The 17,879-nt window shown below is 45.2% G+C and overlaps 1 protein-coding gene and 1 long non-coding RNA gene across 2 annotated transcripts in view; one reads left to right on the forward strand and one right to left on the reverse strand.

Annotated features, from left to right (window-relative positions):
• Nucleotides 1–17,879, reverse strand: part of LOC120059732 (E3 ubiquitin-protein ligase TRIM9-like) — a 1,105,060-nt gene that overhangs the window by 1,018,620 nt on the left and 68,561 nt on the right. The window lies entirely within an intron of this gene.
• Nucleotides 11,407–15,218, forward strand: LOC120060136. Its single transcript, XR_005478190.1, has 3 exons — nt 11,407–11,480; nt 11,568–11,699; nt 15,117–15,218. It is a non-coding gene; the product is annotated as an uncharacterized LOC120060136 (long non-coding RNA).

The raw sequence follows: 17,879 nt of genomic DNA on the forward strand, positions 1-17,879 counted from the left end.
GAACCTCCTCCATGTATATTTCACTAGGTCGGGGTTTTTCAGACTCCATATATCCACTATATCGATGATATTCGTGATTTCCTTAAGTGCTTGATAGTTTGTAGTGTTATTTATTTTACGATCCGTTGATAGTTATAATAAAACTTAAAAACAGTATTATAAGCTCCCACCACAATAGATTCCGTCGTTGCTTGTGAGCTCAATAGATTATTATATTTCAGACGAAATGTGGATTATCATTATATTTGGCTCATATAGATTACCGTCCTGCCCAGAGTTCTCACTGGCTACGCTGCGTGTTGGTCCGATCCCTGTTTCACCCCCTCTTTTAGTGAAGAGAGGGAAGGCTGCCGTGACATATAGATTAACGTCCTGCCCAGAGTTCTCACTGGCTACGCTGCGTGTTGGTCCGATCCCTGTTACCCCTCTTTTAGTGAAGAGAGGGAAGGCTGCCGGGACATATAGATTAACGTCCTGCCCAGAGTTCTCACTGGCTACGCTGCGTGTTGGTCCGATCCCTGTTTCACCCTCTTTTAGTGAAGAGAGGGAAGGCTGCCGTGACATGATTAACGTCCTGCCCAGAGTTCTCACTGGCTACGCTGCGTGTTGGTCCGATCCCTGTTTCACCCCCTCTTTTAGTGAAGAGAGGGAAGGCTGCCGTGACATATAGATTAACGTCCTGCCCAGAGTTCTCACTGGCTACGCTGCGTGTTGGTCCGATCCCTGTTTCACCCCTCTTTTAGTGAAGAGAGGAAGGCTGCCGTGACATATAGATTAACGTCCTGCCCAGAGTTCTCACTGGCTACGCTGCGTGTTGGTCCGATCCCTGTTTCACCCCTCTTTTAGTGAGAGAGGGAAGGCTGCCGTGACATATAGATTAACGTCCTGCCCAGAGTTCTCACTGGCTACGGCGTGTTGGTCCGATCCCTGTTTCACCCCCTCTTTTAGTGAAGAGAGGGAAGGCTGCCGTGACATATAGAGTAACGTCCTGCCCAGAGTTCTCACTGGCTACGCTGCGTGTTGGTCCGATCCCTGTTTCCCCCCCTCTTTTAGTGAAGAGAGGGAAGGCTGCCGTGACATATAGATTAACGTCCTGCCCAGAGTTCTCACTGGCTACGCTGCGTGTTGGTCGATCCCTGTTTCACCCCCTCTTTTAGTGAAGAGAGGGAAGGCTGCCGTGACATATAGATTAACGTCCTGCCCAGAGTTCTCACTGGCTACGCTGCGTGTTGGTCCGATCCCTGTTTCACCCCCTCTTTTAGTGAAGAGGGAAGGCTGCCGTGACATATAGATTAACGTCCTGCCCAGAGTTCTCACTGGCTACGCTGCGTGTTGGTCCGATCCCTGTTTCACCCCTCTTTTAGTGAAGAGAGGGAAGGCTGCCGTGACATATAGATTAACGTCCTGCCCAGAGTTCTCACTGGCTACGCTGCGTGTTGGCCGATCCCTGTTTCACCCCTCTTTTAGTGAAGAGAGGGAAGGCTGCCGTGACATATAGATTAACGTCCTGCCCAGAGTTCTCACTGGCTACGCTGCGTGTTGGTCCGATCCCTGTTTCACCCCCTCTTTTAGTGAAGAGAGGGAAGGCTGCCGTGAATATAGATTAACGTCCTGCCCAGAGTTCTCACTGGCTACGCTGCGTGTTGGTCCGATCCCTGTTTCACCCCCTCTTTTAGTGAAGAGAGGGAAGGCTGCCGTGACATATAGATTAACGTCCTGCCCAGAGTTCTCACTGGCTACGCTGGTGTTGGTCCGATCCCTGTTTCACCCCTCTTTTAGTGAAGAGAGGAAGGCTGCCGTGACATATAGATTAACGTCCTGCCCAGAGTTCTCACTGCTACGCTGCGTGTTGGTCCGATCCCTGTTTCACCCCCTCTTTTAGTGAAGAGAGGGAAGGCTGCCGTGACATATAGATTAACGTCCTGCCCAGAGTTCTCACTGGCTACGCTGCGTGTTGGTCCGATCCCTGTTTCACCCCCTCTTTTAGTGAAGAGAGGGAAGGCTGCCGTGACATATAGATTAACGTCCTGCCCAGATCTCACGGCTACGCTGCGTGTTGGTCGCATCCCTGTTTCACCCCTCTTTTAGTGAAGAGAGGGAAGGCTGCCATGACATATAGATTAACGTCCTGCCCAGAGTTCTCACTGGCTAGCTGCGTGTTGGTCCGATCCCTGTTTCACCCCCTCTTTTAGTGAAGAGAGGGAAGGCTGCCGTGACATATAGATTAACGTCCTGCCCAGAGTTCTCACTGGCTACGCTGCGTGTTGGTCCGATCCCTGTTCACCCCCTCTTTTAGTGAAGAGAGGAAGGCTGCCGTGACATATAGATTAACGTCCTGCCAGAGTTCTCACTGGCTACGCTGCGTGTTGGTCCGATCCCTGTTCACCCCCTCTTTTAGTGAAGAGAGGGAAGGCTGCCGTGACATATAGATTAACGTCCTGCCCAGAGTTCTCACTGGCTACGCTGCGTGTTGGTCCGATCCCTGTTTCACCCCCTCTTTTAGTGAAGAGAGGGAAGGCTGCCGTGACATATAGATTAACGTCCTGCCCAGAGTTCTCACTGGCTACGCTGCGTGTTGGTCCGATCCCTGTTTCACCCCCTCTTTTAGTGAAGAGAGGGAAGGCTGCCGTGACATAGATTAACGTCCTGCCCAGAGTTCTCACTGGCTACGCTGCGTGTTGGTCCGATCCCTGTTTCACCCCCTCTTTTAGTGAAGAGAGGGAAGGCTGCCGTGACATATAGATTAACGTCCTGCCCAGAGTTCTCACTGGCTACGCTGCGTTTTGGTCCGATCCCTGTTTCACCCCCTCTTTTAGTGAAGAGAGGGAAGGCTGCCGTGACATATAGATTAACGTCCTGCCCAGAGTTCTCACTGGCTACGCTGCGTGTTGGTCCGATCCCTGTTTCACCCCCTCTTTTAGTGAAGAGAGGAAGGCTGCCGTGGACATATAGATTAATGTCCTGCCCAGAGTTCTCACTGGCTACGCTGCGTGTTGGTCCGATCCCTGTTTCACCCCCTCTTTTAGTGAAAGAGAGGAAGGTGCCGTGACATATAGATTAACGTCCTGCCCAGAGTCTCACTGGCTACGCTGCGTGTTGGTCCGATCCCGTGTTTCACCCCCTCTTTTAGTGAAGAGAGGGAAGGCTTCCGTGACATATAGATTAACGTCCTGCCCAGAGTTCTCACTGGCTACGCTGCGTGTTGGTCCGATCCCTGTTTCACCCCCTCTTTTAGTGAAGAGAGGGAAGGCTGCCATGACATATAGATTAACGTCCTGCCCAGAGTTCTCACTGGCTACGCTGCGTGTTGGTCCGATCCCTGTTTCACCCCCTCTTTTAGTGAAAAGAGGGAAGGCTGCCGTGACATATAGATTAACGTCCTGCCCAGAGTTCTCACTGGCTACGCTGCGTGTTGGTCCGATCCTGTTTCACCCCCTCTTTTAGTGAAGAGAGGGAAGGCTGCCGTGACATATAGATTAACGTCCTGCCCAGAGTTCTCACTGGCTACGCTGCGTGTTGGTCCGATCCGTTCACCCCCTCTTTTAGTGAAGAGAGGGAAGGCTGCCGTGACATATAGATAACGTCCTGCCCAGAGTTCTCACTGGCTACGCTGCGTGTTGGTCCGATCCCTGTTCACCCCCTCTTTTATGAAGAGAGAAGGCTGCCGTGACATATAGATTAACGTCCTGCCCAGAGTTCTCACTGGTACGCTGCGTGTTGGTCGATCCTGTTTCACCCCTCTTTTAGTGAAGAGAGGGAAGGCTGCCGTGACATATAGATTAACGTCCTGCCCAGAGTTCTCACTGGCTACGCTGGTGTTGGTCCGATCCCTGTTTCACCCCTCTTTTAGTGAAGAGAGGGAAGGCTGCCGTGACATATAGATTAACGTCCTGCCCAGAGTTCTCACTGGCTACGCTGCGGTGTTGGTCCGATCCCGTTTCACCCCTCTTTTAGTGAAGAGAGGGAAGGCTGCCGTGACATATAGATTAACGTCCTGCCCAGAGTTCTCACTGGCTACGTGCGTGTTGGTCCGATCCCTGTTTCACCCCTCTTTAGTGAAGAGAGGGAAGGCTGCCGTGACATATAGATTAACGTCCTGCCCAGAGTTCTCACTGGCTACGCTGCGTGTTGGTCCGATCCCTGTTTCACCCCCTCTTTTAGTGAAGAGAGGGAAGGCTGCCGTGACATATAGATTAACGTCCTGCCCAGAGTTCTCACTGGCTACGCTGCGTGTTGGTCCGATCCCTGTTTCACCCCCTCTTTTAGTGAAGAGAGGGAAGGCTGCCGTGACATATAGATTAATTAGCCAGATCTGTTTTGATCTAATAGCATATTTAAAAGGAACCATCTTCCCTGAGGAACAGTTTGCACAATCGGATCAAACATGGTTGTTAATTCATGTAATCCCCCCTTTTCAGTTTCTTGCCCATGACAAACACATATTCCTCCCCTTGAAAAGGATATTTTGATTTTTAAATGATATTGTAAATTGGATTGGTACAGTTGTCTTTCATGGAGTTATCAGAATTGTACGGCAAGGTCTCCTCAATCCAAGAGTACAACCAATTAATTAGAACATTATATCGGCCAAAAACGCAGGAGTCAGGTGGCAATGGGAGGAGGTAGGGAACTGGTCTGTCTGCCCAATATAAAGGATCAAACTGGAGGAGGCAGGTGGCAACGGGAGGAGGCAGGGAACTGGTCTGTCTGCCCAATATAAAGGATCTAAACTGGAGGAGGTAGGGAACTGGTCTGTCTGCCCAATATAAAGGATCTAAACTGGAGGAGGAAGGGAACTGGTCTGTCTGCCCAATATAAAGGATCTAAACTGGAGGAGGTAGGGAACTGGTCTGTCTGCCCAATATAAAATATCAAAGCTGGCGGAGGATTAGAAATAGCATAAATAGGAAAGCTTACCAGTTTCATTTGAGGACCAGGATGTTGACAACTGTGCCATTACAGTTTGAAAAATAGCTGGGAAGAGATCTTTGATCCACCGATTCCATGGCACAGGGTGTATGAGTTGATACTGTAAATAAAACGACTCAAGATTAAAGACTGTGTGCCTTTCAGCTGTAGATTCTGTTGTGGTTGATGTCTCTAATTGGATGGTATTTTACATTGAACCGTCCTTCAATTGTTGTTTTTAATCTTATAACTGATCCTATGAGATAGGAGAGACCAGGTGCCATCCATTATACTAGAGTTGTTGTCGTCTTATAACTGATCCTATGAGATAGGAGAGACCAGGTGCCATCCATTATACTAGAGTTGTTGTCGTCTTAAACTGATCCTATGAGATAGGAGAGGCCAGGTGCCATCCATTATACTAGAGTTGTTGTCGTCTTATAACTGATCCTATGAGATAGGAGAGGCCAGGTGCCATCCATTATACTAGAGTTGTTGTCGTCTTATAACTGATCCTATGAGATAGGAGAGGCCAGGTGCCATCCATTATACTAGAGTTGTTGTCGTCTTATAGCTGATCCTATGAGATAGGAGAGGCCAGGTGCCATCCATTATACTAGAGTTGTTGTCGTCTTATAGCTGATCCTATGAGATAGGAGAGGCCAGGTGCCATCCATTATACTAGAGTTGTTGTCGTCTTATAACTGATCCTATGAGATAGGAGAGGCCAGGTGCCAACCATTATACTAGAGTTGTTGTCGTCTTATAACTGATCCTATGAGATAGGAGAGGCCAGGTGCCATCCATTATACTAGAGTTGTTGTCGTCTTATAGCTGATCCTATGAGATAGGAGAGGCCAGGTGCCATCCATTATACTAGAGTTGTTGTCGTCTTAAAGCTGATCCTATGAGATAGGGAGGCCAGGTGCCATCCATTAACTAGAGTTGCTGTCGTCTTATAACTGATCCTATGAGATAGGAGAGGCCAGGTGCCATCCATTATATAGAGTTGTTGTCGTCTTATAAATGATCCTATGAGATAGGAGAGGCCAGGTGCCATCCATTATACTAGAGTTGTTGTCGTCTTATAACTGATCCTATGAGATAGGAGAGGCCAGGTGCCATCCATTATACTAGAGTGTTGTGTCTTATAGCTGATCCTATGAGATAGGAGAGGCCAGGTGCCATCCATTATACTAGAGTTGTTGTGTCTTATAACTGATCCTATGAGATAGGAGAGGCCGGTGCCATCCATTATACTAGAGTTGTTGTCGTTTATAACTGATCCTATGAGATAGGAGAGGCCAGGTGCCATCCATTAACTAGAGTTGTTGTCGTCTTATAGCGATCCTATGAGATAGGAGAGGCCAGGTGCCATCCATTATACTACAGTTGTTGTCGTCTTATAGCTGATCCTATGAGATAGGAGAGGCCAGGTGCCAACCATATACTAGAGTTGTTGTCGTCTTATAACTGATCCTATGAGATAGGAGAGGCCAGGTGCCATCCATTATACTAGAGTTGTTGTCCTCTTATAACTGATCCTATGAGATAGGAGAGACCAGGTGCCAACCATTATACTAGAGTTGTTGTCGTCTTACCTACAAGTCAGGGGTTCTACACCTTCAAAGATAGATATAACAAACAGTATATGGGGGTTTCTATGACTGTCTGACTGTCATCCAGGTGTCCCTGGTATATAGGCCTACCCTTCTATCAAATTAAACTATTTGATTTAAAAGGGAGATGTTTCTCAGAGATGATCGTACACTGACCTCTGGAGGGTAAATGTCAGATTACACAGAAGTCAAACCAGGAGTCTAATCTATCCTAGATTATACACTGACCTCTGGAGGGTAAATGTCAGATTACACAGAAGTCAAACCAGGAGTCTAATCTATCCTAGATTATACACTGACCTCTGGAGGGTAAATGTCAGATTACACAGAAGTCAAACCAGGAGTCTAAACTATCCTAGATTATACACTGACCTCTGGAGGCTAAATGTCAGATTACACAGAAGTCAACCCAGGAGTCTAAACTATCCTAGATTATACACTGACCTCTGGAGGGTAAATGTCAGATTACACAGAAATCAAACCAGGAGTCTAATCTATCCTAGATTATACACTGACCTCTGGAGGCTAAATGTCAGATTACACAGAAGTCAACCCAGGAGTCTAAACTATCCTAGATTATACACTGACCTCTGGAGGGTAAATGTCAGATTACACAGAAATCAAACCAGGAGTCTAATCTATCCTAGATTATACACTGACCTCTGGAGGCTAAATGTCAGATTACACAGAAATCAAACCAGAAGTCTACTCTATCCTGGATTCAATTAAATTCCATGATTTGAGATATAAAACAAAAAGAAAACATATTTAAGATTCCCCCTAAATATTAATCCCTGATTGATTTTACATCGTTCTGTTTTTAAAAACAAAATGTAACAATAAAATGATACTGTTACTACAGCAGATATGATCAAATGGAAGTTACAATCACGTTAGATGGTTCTGGAAGTTTAGGACCTGAGGTTGACAGCCGTTCTCTATGACAGACATGTCACATGATGCTGCATGGAGAGGGGGGGGGGGGGTTGTTGGGTGAAGAGGGGAGGCGTTTTAGAGACTTAGAGAGGCGTCAACTCCATTATAGGACGAAACGCATAACAAAACATTACCTGTCCCCTCCTTTCCTCCTGTCTTATCTTTCTGCTTCCTCCCTTCTGCTTTTCTTAGCGCTGCTGACAGAAATAGAAAGAGTCCGTTTGGAACAGGAACCCCCAGATCAACACACCTGCTGCTACAGACAGATACTGAGAAGGAGAGATGGGTAGAGAGATAGAGAGAGAGACAGCGTGGGGGGAAGGAGGGAAGAGAAAGACGAGAGAACGAGAGAGAATTAGTGTTTTTGTGTGATGCTTTAACACTGTGGGGACAGGGGGCCACGGTGATATATTCTCATAGAGACGCCATACAAAAACAACCTCCTCCCATTCACTTCCATACAAAAACAACCTCCTCCCATTCACTTCCATACAAAAACCTCCTCCCATTCACTTCCATTCAAAACCTCCTCCCATTCACTTCCATACAAAACCTCCTCTCATTCACTTCCGTACCAAAACCTCCTCCCATTCACTTCCATACAAAAACCTCCTCCCATTCACTTCCATACAAAAACCTCCTCCCATTCACTTCCATACAAAAACCTCCTCCCATTCACTTCCATACAAAAACCTCCTCCCATTCACTTCCATACAAAAACCTCCTCCCATTCACTTCCATTCAAAACCTCCTCCCATTCACTTCCATACAAAAACATCCTCCCATTCACTTCCATACAAAAACCTCCTCCCATTCACTTCCATACAAAAACCTCCTCCCATCACTTATACAAAACCTCTCCCATTCACTTCCATACAAAAACCTCCTCCCATTCACTTCCATACAAAGACCTCCTCCCATTCACTTCCATACAAAAACAACCTCCCATTCACTTCCATACAAAAACAACCTCCTCCCATTCACTTCCATACAAAAACCTCCTCCCATTCACTTCCATACAAAAACCTCCTCCCATTCACTTCCATACAAAAACCTCCTCCCATTCGCTGCCATTCAAAAACCTCCTCCCATTCGCTGCCATTCAAAAATCTCCTCCCATTCGCTGCCATTCAAAAACCTCCTCCCATTCACTTCCGTACCAAAACCTCCTCCCATTTACTTCCATACAATAAAAACCTCCTCCCATTCACTTTCATACAAAAACCTCCTCCCATTTACTTTCATACAAAAACCTCCTCCCATTTACTTTCATACAAAAACCTCCTCCCATTCACTTCCATACAGGATAGGTCTGGGGCCAATTCACACACATGGAGGAGACTGTTAAGGAGCCTGGAGAGATGCTTCTCAACAGATCAATAATACTGAACAGGATTTTCTTCGTAACATCAAGATTTGCCTGGAAAACACAACTAAGTTATCAAGTTAGATTCATTAGATTTTGGAGTTTGTTTGATTCCTGCTTGACAACAAAACGTATTCTAAACCAACTAGGTGATGGTGTTTTAAAGTCCCCATGGATAGTCTGTTCATTTCCCCTAGAGGATGAATGACAGAGAGATCTGAGGTGTTATCTGTTCTCTGAGTATCTCTGTTCATTTCCCCTAGAGGGTGAATGACAGAGAGATCTGAGGTGTTATCTGTTCTCTGTATCTCTGAGTATCTCTGTTCATTTCCCCTAGAGGATGAATGACAGAGAGATCTGAGGTGTTATCTGTTCTCTGAGTATCTCTGTTCATTTCCCCTAGAGGGTGAATGACAGAGAGATCTGAGGTGTTATCTGTTCTCTGTATCTCTGAGTATCTCTGTTCATTTCCCCTAGAGGATGAATGACAGAGAGATCTGAGGTGTTATCTGTTCTCTGAGTATCTCTGTTCATTTCCCCTAGAGGGTGAATGACAGAGAGATCTGAGGTATTATCTGTTCTCTGAGTATCTCTGTTCATTTTCCCTAGAGGGTGAATGACAGAGAGATCTGAGGTGTTATCTGTTCTCTTTATCTCCTAGTATCTCTGTTCATTTTCCCTAGAGGTTGAATGACAGAGAGATCTGAGGTGTTATCTGTTCTCTTTATCTCCTAGTATCTCTGTTCATTTTCCCTAGAGGGTGAATGACAGAGAGATCTGAGGTATTATCTGTTCTCTTTATCTCCTAGTATCTCTGTTCATTTCCCCATTTCCCCTAGAGGATGAATGACAGAGAGATCTGAGGTATTATCTGTTCTCTTTATCTCCTAGTATCTCTGTTCATTTCCCCTAGAGGATGAATGACAGAGAGATCTGAGGTATTATCTGTTCTCTTTATCTCCTAGTATCTCTGTTCATTTCCCCTAGAGGATGAATGACAGAGAGATCTGAGGTATTATCTGTTCTCTTTATCTCCTAGTATCTCTGTTCATTTCCCCTAGAGGATGAATGACAGAGAGATCTGAGGTGTTATCTGTTCTCTTTATCTCCTAGTATCTCTGTTCATTTCCCCTAGAGGATGAATGACAGAGAGATCTGAGGTGTTATCTGTTCTCTGTATCTCTGAGTATCTCTGTTCATTTCCCCTAGTGGGTGAATGACAGAGAGATCTGAGGTGTTATCTGTTCTCTGTATCTCTGAGTATCTCTGTTCATTTCCCCTAGAGGATGAATGACAGAGAGATCTGAGGTATTATCTGTTCTCTTTATCTCCTAGTATCTCTGTTCATTTCCCCAAGAGGGTGAATGACAGAGAGATCTGAGGTGTTATCTGTTCTCTTTATCTCCTAGTATCTCTGTTCATTTCCCCAAGAGGGTGAATGACAGAGAGATCTGAGGTGTTATCTGTTCTCTGAGTATCTCTGTTCATTTCCCCTAGAGGATGAATGACAGAGAGATCTGAGGTGTTATCTGTTCTCTGAGTATCTCTGTTCATTTCCCCTAGAGGGTGAATGACAGAGAGATCTGAGGTGGTATCTGTTCTCTGAGTATCTCTGTTCATTTTCCCTAGAGGGTGAATGACAGAGAGATCGGAGGTATTTTTGGAATAGGACAGTAGCGATGTGACACTGGAAGTGTGCCCTACTTTGGGAATGGAACAAAGCTCACTGTTTTAGGTAAGTTAACTTCTTAAAGATTCTTAATATGTATATAAATATGTAATCCTGAAGATGCTTCGTTTGCCAATGAGAGTCTCATAAAGTGTCCATGGTCAAGCTGAACTAAAGGGTTGATGTGAAAACACTGTGACTTCAAACCAACCAGCCTTCTTTGGCAATGGAACCAAACTCACCGTTTTAGGTAAATACTTCCTACTTTCTTATCGTGAAATTGATGATTTTTAACTTTCTTTCTTCATAAAAACATGAATGATTGACTAAAAGCAAGAGAGTATTTCTGATGCCAAATGCATAGAACAAGGCAGTAGTGGCTGGTATATTACTGCTCAGTATGTCTGCACTGTGACAACTATAATCCTGCGTTCTTTGGAGCAGGAACCAAACTGACTGTTCTGGGTAAGAGAATATTCACCATGGTGGAACTAATGGGACTCTATGTGTGGTCTAGTAGCATAGTGATGTGAGGAGATAGTTGGTTATGGATTCAGTACATTAGATTAGTTCCTACCAGTGTTACTCCACTCAATGCTTTTTGATGTTAAGCCTGTACACTGTGCCAACTATGAGGCACATTTTGGTTCAGGCACCAAATTAACAGTTCTCGGTAAGTAATCCATACTCTATGTTTGCCTCGTGTGTCGTTTGAGTTAGACAACATACTTGTGAGAAGAGAGATTTGATATCCTAGTAGATTATAGTATGTTTGTCTCGTCTCTGTGTTCCAAACTGGTAAGAATAGGGTGTTGGTTGGTATTAGGAGAAAAGATTTATCAAAGGTCATGATCGGCATGGAAAGTTCTAGAAAAACAGCACAGCTGGAGACTAAATCTATATTAGAGCAGGGTTCCACTGTACTGTGCTAGTAGTACCAGCCAGGCTTACTTCGGTGGAGGAACCAGGTTAACTGTCCTAGGTAAGAAATGACACCTTGCAGTCATCTATGTGGTTATAAACCATGTAAGCTATGTGGTTATAATGTATGTGGTTGTATGATTTTTAGGTGAATTGTACTGTAACAGAATGACTGGGTCTTTGATTGTCCTCCTGACGTGGTCACGTTAAGAGTAAATCCACGGTGCTGTCAGAGTCACACAGGATTACTTCAGTGGAGGAACCAGGTTAACTGTTCTAGGTGAGACAAAACACCTAAATAATAAAATAAACCTAGCTGGAGTTGGAAACCACTTACATTTCATTAGAAAAATACTCACAATAATGTATTTGGTTATAATTTAGATTATATCTGTTGCTGAGTTACTGTGAAGAGTATTTGAATGTAGTTCTAACAGAGTAACGAAGGGTGAGAAAGCCCAGAGTCTTAGTCAGAGACTTTAGGAGGCAGCCTTGTCGCTCTGTGCTCGTACTCGGAAGCACACTTTGGAGCCGGCACCAAACTCACCGTTTTAGGTAAGAAAATATACGACCAAATGTTATGTACTAGCATGGACAAAACATGTAAAATATTCTGCAATATAAAAACATTTACTCTTTAAACTAAGGTTATTTTAATGTAACTGGATCACAGTAAAATGATCAGTTATGTTCCTCTAACATTTTATACAACAAGGTATCAGACCTAGTTTTGAGGTATAAAGTGGTCCGGCTTTATGCCCAGACCCAGTCTACATCTCTCATGGTACTGAGGTATAAAGTGGTCCGGCTTTATGCCCAGACCCAGTCTACATCTCTCATGGTACTGAGGTATAAAGTGGTCCGGCTTTATGCCCAGACCCAGTCTACATCTCTCATGGTACTGAGGTATAAAGTGGTCCGGCTTTATGCCCAGACCCAGTCTACATCTCTCATGGTACTGAGGTATAAAGTGGTCCGGCTTTATGCCCAGACCCAGTCTACATCTCTCATGGTACTGAGGTATAAAGTGGTCCGGCTTTATGCCCAGACCCAGTCTACATCTCTCATGGTACTGAGGTATAAAGTGGTCCGGCTTTATGCCCAGACCCAGTCTACATCTCTCATGGTTCTAGTTGTTATCAGCTCTGTCAGGAGCGGTGAGTTTCAAGACACAGACTTACTTCGGCAATGGAACTAGACTCACAGTCTGAGGTAAAAGCAAAAAACAAGGATGATATAATCTGATACAGTATCTGTCATTTATCTTGTGATGTAGAAATGTTTTATAGAATAGCACCAAAATATTGTAACAGCAAACAGTAGCATATTAGGGTGTATATAACTAGACTCTGCTAGTCGTGAGAAGCATATTAGGGTGTATATAACTAGACTCTGCTAGAGTCGTGAGAAGCATATTAGGGTGTATATAACTAGACTCTGCTAGAGTCGTGAGAAGCATATTAGGGTGTATATAACTAGACTCTGCTAGTGTCGGGAGTAGCATATTAGGGTGTATATAACTAGACTCTGCTAGAGTCGTGAGAAGCATATTAGGGTGTATATAACTAGACTCTGCTAGTGTCGGGAGTAGCATATTAGGGTGTATATAACTAGACTCTGCTAGAGTCGTGAGAAGCATATTAGGGTGTATATAACTAGACTCTGCTAGAGTCGGGAGAAGCATATTAGGGTGTATATAACTAGACTCTGCTAGAGTCGGGAGTAGCATATTAGGGTGTATATAACTAGACTCTGCTAGTGTCGGGAGAAGAGGGCTCTTTCTGTAGCCTCGTATCAGTGTGAACCTCAACCAGCCATACTTCAGCAGCGGCACCAAACTCACAGTTCTGGGTGAGAAACATGATGATTAAATGTGTATAGACTCTTATAGATACAACCCATATAGATGTATCTGTTAATGACAGAGACTTTGGATTATTTCTAAACGTGTGTGAACCAGAGATGTAGAGAAATAGATACGTATACAAGAATGTTGAAAATCCTCCCAGACGTTGGTTTGTATGAATCTATATGGTATTAGATCAGTTTGAAGAAACCGTTTAATAGTTCAGACCAAGGAACGTAGTAGAACTGGGTCAGAACTGGGTCAAACTACAGAGCCTGTAATGTATAGCATGGTATCTCTCTGTGGAACACGGAGAAGTCAGAGTTTGGTCCAGGAACCAGACTCACTGGGTCACACTACAGAGCCTGTAATGTATAGCATGGTATCTCTCTGTGGAACACGGAGAAGTCAGAGTTTGGTCCAGGAACCAGACTCACTGGGTCACACTACAGAGCCTGTAATGTATAGCATGGTATCTCTCTGTGGAACACGGAGAAGTCAGAGTTTGGTCCAGGAACCAGACTCACTGGGTCACACTACAGAGCCTGTAATGTATAGCATGGTATCTCTCTGTGGAACACGGAGAAGTCAGAGTTTGGTCCAGGAACCAGACTCACTGGGTCACACTACAGAGCCTGTAATGTATAGCATGGTATCTCTCTGTGGAACACGGAGAAGTCAGAGTTTGGTCCAGGAACCAGACTCACTGGGTCAAACTACAGAGCCTGTAATGTATAGCATGGTATCTCTCTGTGGAACACGGAGAAGTCAGAGTTTGGTCCAGGAACCAGACTCACTGGGTGAAACTACAGAGCCAGTAATGTATAGCATGGTATCTCTCTGTGGAACACGGAGAAGTCAGAGTTTGGTCCAGGAACCAGACTCACTGTTCTAGGTAAGAGATTCACCTCTTAAAAGTATTTATACACAATATTGAAATCATTTGTAATAATGGGTTGAATTCTAGTTGATTGATTTGGTACATTAGTTGAACATACAAATATTTAGGAGGGAAAAATACCCAGGTTTGTTTTAGTCCTGTGAATAGAGCTGACGGAGAAAGTGAGTTAAGCTCTGTCGACATAAACATGCTTAGAAATACAGTACTACCCCCTTTGTTAAAGACAAACGATTAGTAAATACAGTACTACCCCCCTTTGTTAAAGACAAACTACAGAAAATACAGTACTACCCCCTTTGTCAAAGACAAACTACAGCAAATACAGTACTAGCCCCTTTGTTAAAGACAAACTACAGCAAATACAGTACTACCCCCCTTTGTTAAAGACAAACTTCAGCAACTGCAGTACTTGCTAGCTGGCATCATGCTGGTTTTCTGTCTGTGAGTATGTGGTGTGCTCTGGTGCTTATCCTGCCTACTTTGGAGAGGGAACTAAGCTAACAGTTCTGGGTAAGGACGCTGTAAGAATACTGTAAAAATACTGTAAAAAAAAAAAAACGGTAATAATCGTATATTATAGCTTTCATGTTCTACGGTCTTGACAGTGACTTTGGCAGCTGGGTTACAAAGAGGTTCACTCTGAGCTGCTGAATGAAATGCTGTGTTATTATGTGCTTGTCTGGACACAGAATTTGGTGGTTCATGTTGCCTTGATGTTACTGTCAAGAATGAGAAAGACAGGACCAAATTATATAATGAGAAAGACAGGACCAGATTATATAATGAGAAAGACAGAACCGGTTTATAGAATGAGAAAGACAGGACCAGCTAATAGGTGTCATTTCTGTCTCGTCTCTTTTAAAGCCCACAGGTTCAGGTCTGAGTCAACAACAAACAGAGCCATTGATTGACTGTTAAAGGTTAAATCTTTGTCTATTTCCTCCCTGCAGAGCCAGGCCTCACTGTCTCTCCACCCAAAGTGAAAGTCCTTCCACCCTCCACTAAGGAGTGTGAAGATAGAAACAAGAAGAAGAAGAAGACCCTGGTGTGTGTGGCCACCGACTTCTACCCCGACCACGTCACTGTGTTCTGGCAGTTGAATGGAGGCGCCAACATCACCGATGGAGTTGGGACCGACAACACGGCCTTGAGTGGTAAAAACAAACTCTACAGTATCACCAGCAGACTGAGAGTCCCAGCCAGGAAATGGAACAAGGCCTCTAACAGATTCACCTGCACCGTCCGCTTCTTCAATGGGACCACTGACATATATGTTGCAGATCACATTAACGGAGAAGAAGGTATGGTCAAATGATGAACTAAAACTCCTTGTTTATGAGAAGAAACAGGTTTCATTGAACGACAATAGTATGCTTGTCTTTTGTGTCATTCTCTAGTAAAGTAGTAAGTAAACTAGTAAGCTTCTCCACAGCATCATGTAGAGCTAGGATGTACACTAGCCTGTGTCATGTGAAACACTGCTCTGTTTCTTCCAGGTCAAGGTGGTGATGGAGGGATTACGACAGGTAAATGTGCCCATTCTATACTGACCTACTTATTGTTCATGCCAAATACATGGCATACATATAACCTATAGTTTACATAATACTGATTACAATACTATCATATTTAGTCATGCCTAATCTGCGAAAACAATATTCCCTGACACCATTTTAGTCAAGGTCATTTCAATGTCTTATTGTCCTTGTAGAGTACTATGTGAGGAGCACTAAGACTGCCAAGCTGGCCTACAGCATCTTCATCGCTAAGAGTACCTTCTACGGCCTGGTGGTCATGGCTCTGATTTGGAAGTTCCAGGTGAGTTCACTGCTACTATGATGAGGGACATCACACAGCTTTCTCTCTCTTCTTCAACCTATGTCTTGTGCTAGCCAGCCTGGTCCCAGATCTGTTTGTGCTAGCTAGCCTGGTCCCAGATCTGTTAGTGCTAGCCAGCCTGGTCCCAGATCTGTTAGTGCTAGCTAGCCTGGTCCCAGATCTGTTAGTGCTAGCCAGCCTGGTCCCAGATCTGTTAGTGCTAGCCAGCCTGGTCCCAGATCTGTTAGTGCTAGCCAGCCTGGTCCCAGATCTGTTAGTGCTAGCCAGCCTGGTCCCAGATCTGTTAGTGCTAGCTAGCCTGGTCCCAGATCTGTTTGTGCTAGCTAGCCTGGTCCCAGATCTGTTAGTGCTAGCTAGCCTGGTCCCAGATCTGTTAGTGCTAGCTAGCCTGGTCCCAGATCTGTTTGTGCTAGCTAGCCTGGTCCCAGATCTGTTAGTGCTAGCTAGCCTGGTCCCAGATCTGTTTGTGCTAGCCAGCCTGGTCCCAGATCTGTTTGTGCTAGCTAGCCTGGTCCCAGATCTGTTAGTGCTAGCCAGCCTGGTCCCAGATCTGTTAGTGCTAGCTAGCCTGGTCCCAGATCTGTTAGTGCTAGCTAGCCTGGTCCCAGATCTGTTAGTGCTAGCTAGCCTGGTCCCAGATCTGTTAGTGCTAGCCAGCCTGGTCCCAGATCTGTTAGTGCTAGCCAGCCTGGTCCCAGATCTGTTAGTGCTAGCCAGCCTGGTCCCAGATCTGTTAGTGCTAGCCAGCCTGGTCCCAGATCTGTTAGTGCTAGCCAGCCTGGTCCCAGATCTGTTAGTGCTAGCTAGCCTGGTCCCAGATCTGTTTGTGCTAGCTAGCCTGGTCCCAGATCTGTTAGTGCTAGCTAGCCTGGTCCCAGATCTGTTAGTGCTAGCTAGCCTGGTCCCAGATCTGTTTGTGCTAGCTAGCCTGGTCCCAGATCTGTTTGTGCTAGCTAGCCTGGTCCCAGATCTGTTAGTGCTAGCTAGCCTGGTCCCAGATCTGTTAGTGCTAGCTAGCCTGGTCCCAGATCTGTTAGTGCTAGCCAGCCTGGTCCCAGATCTGTTAGTGCTAGCTAGCCTGGTCCCAGATCTGTTAGTGCTAGCCAGCCTGGTCCCAGATCTGTTAGTGCTAGCTAGCCTGGTCCCAGATCTGTTTGTGCTAGCCAGCCTGGTCCCAGATCTGTTTGTGCTAGCTAGCCTGGTCCCAGATCTGTTAGTGCTAGCCAGCCTGGTCCCAGATCTGTTAGTGCTAGCTAGCCTGGTCCCAGATCTGTTAGTGCTAGCTAGCCTGGTCCCAGATCTGTTTGTGCTAGCCAGCCTGGTCCCAGATCTGTTTGTGCTAGCTAGCCTGGTCCCAGATCTGTTTGTGCTAGCCAGCCTGGTCCCAGATCTGTTAGTGCTAGCCAGCCTGGTCCCAGATCTGTTTGTGTTGTCTTGCCAACTCTTATGGTCAGCATGACAATGACATACTGTAGGAGTTGGCAGGAAAGCACAAACAGATCTGGGACCAGGCTAGCTTTGTGCTAATATAGGTTCTAAAATGGCACCATACTGTCTTTATACTGTATCTCTGTGTTTCCCATACAGACACCATACTGTCTTTATCCTGTATCTCTGTGTTTCCTATACAGACACCATACTGTCTTTATCCTGTATCTCTGTGTTTCCTATACAGACACCATACTGTCTTTATCCTGTATCTCTGTGTTTCCTATACAGACACCATACTGTCTTTATCCTGTATCTCTGTGTTTCCCATACAGACACCATACTGTCTTTATCCTGTATCTCTGTGTTTCCCATACAGACACCATACTGTCTTTATCCTGTATCTCTGAGTTTCCCATACAGACACCATACTGTCTTTATCCTGT

The sequence above is a fragment of the Salvelinus namaycush genome, chromosome 15, assembly GCF_016432855.1.
Source record: "Salvelinus namaycush isolate Seneca chromosome 15, SaNama_1.0, whole genome shotgun sequence".
In the NCBI taxonomy this organism is placed as follows: Eukaryota; Metazoa; Chordata; class Actinopteri; order Salmoniformes; family Salmonidae; genus Salvelinus; species Salvelinus namaycush.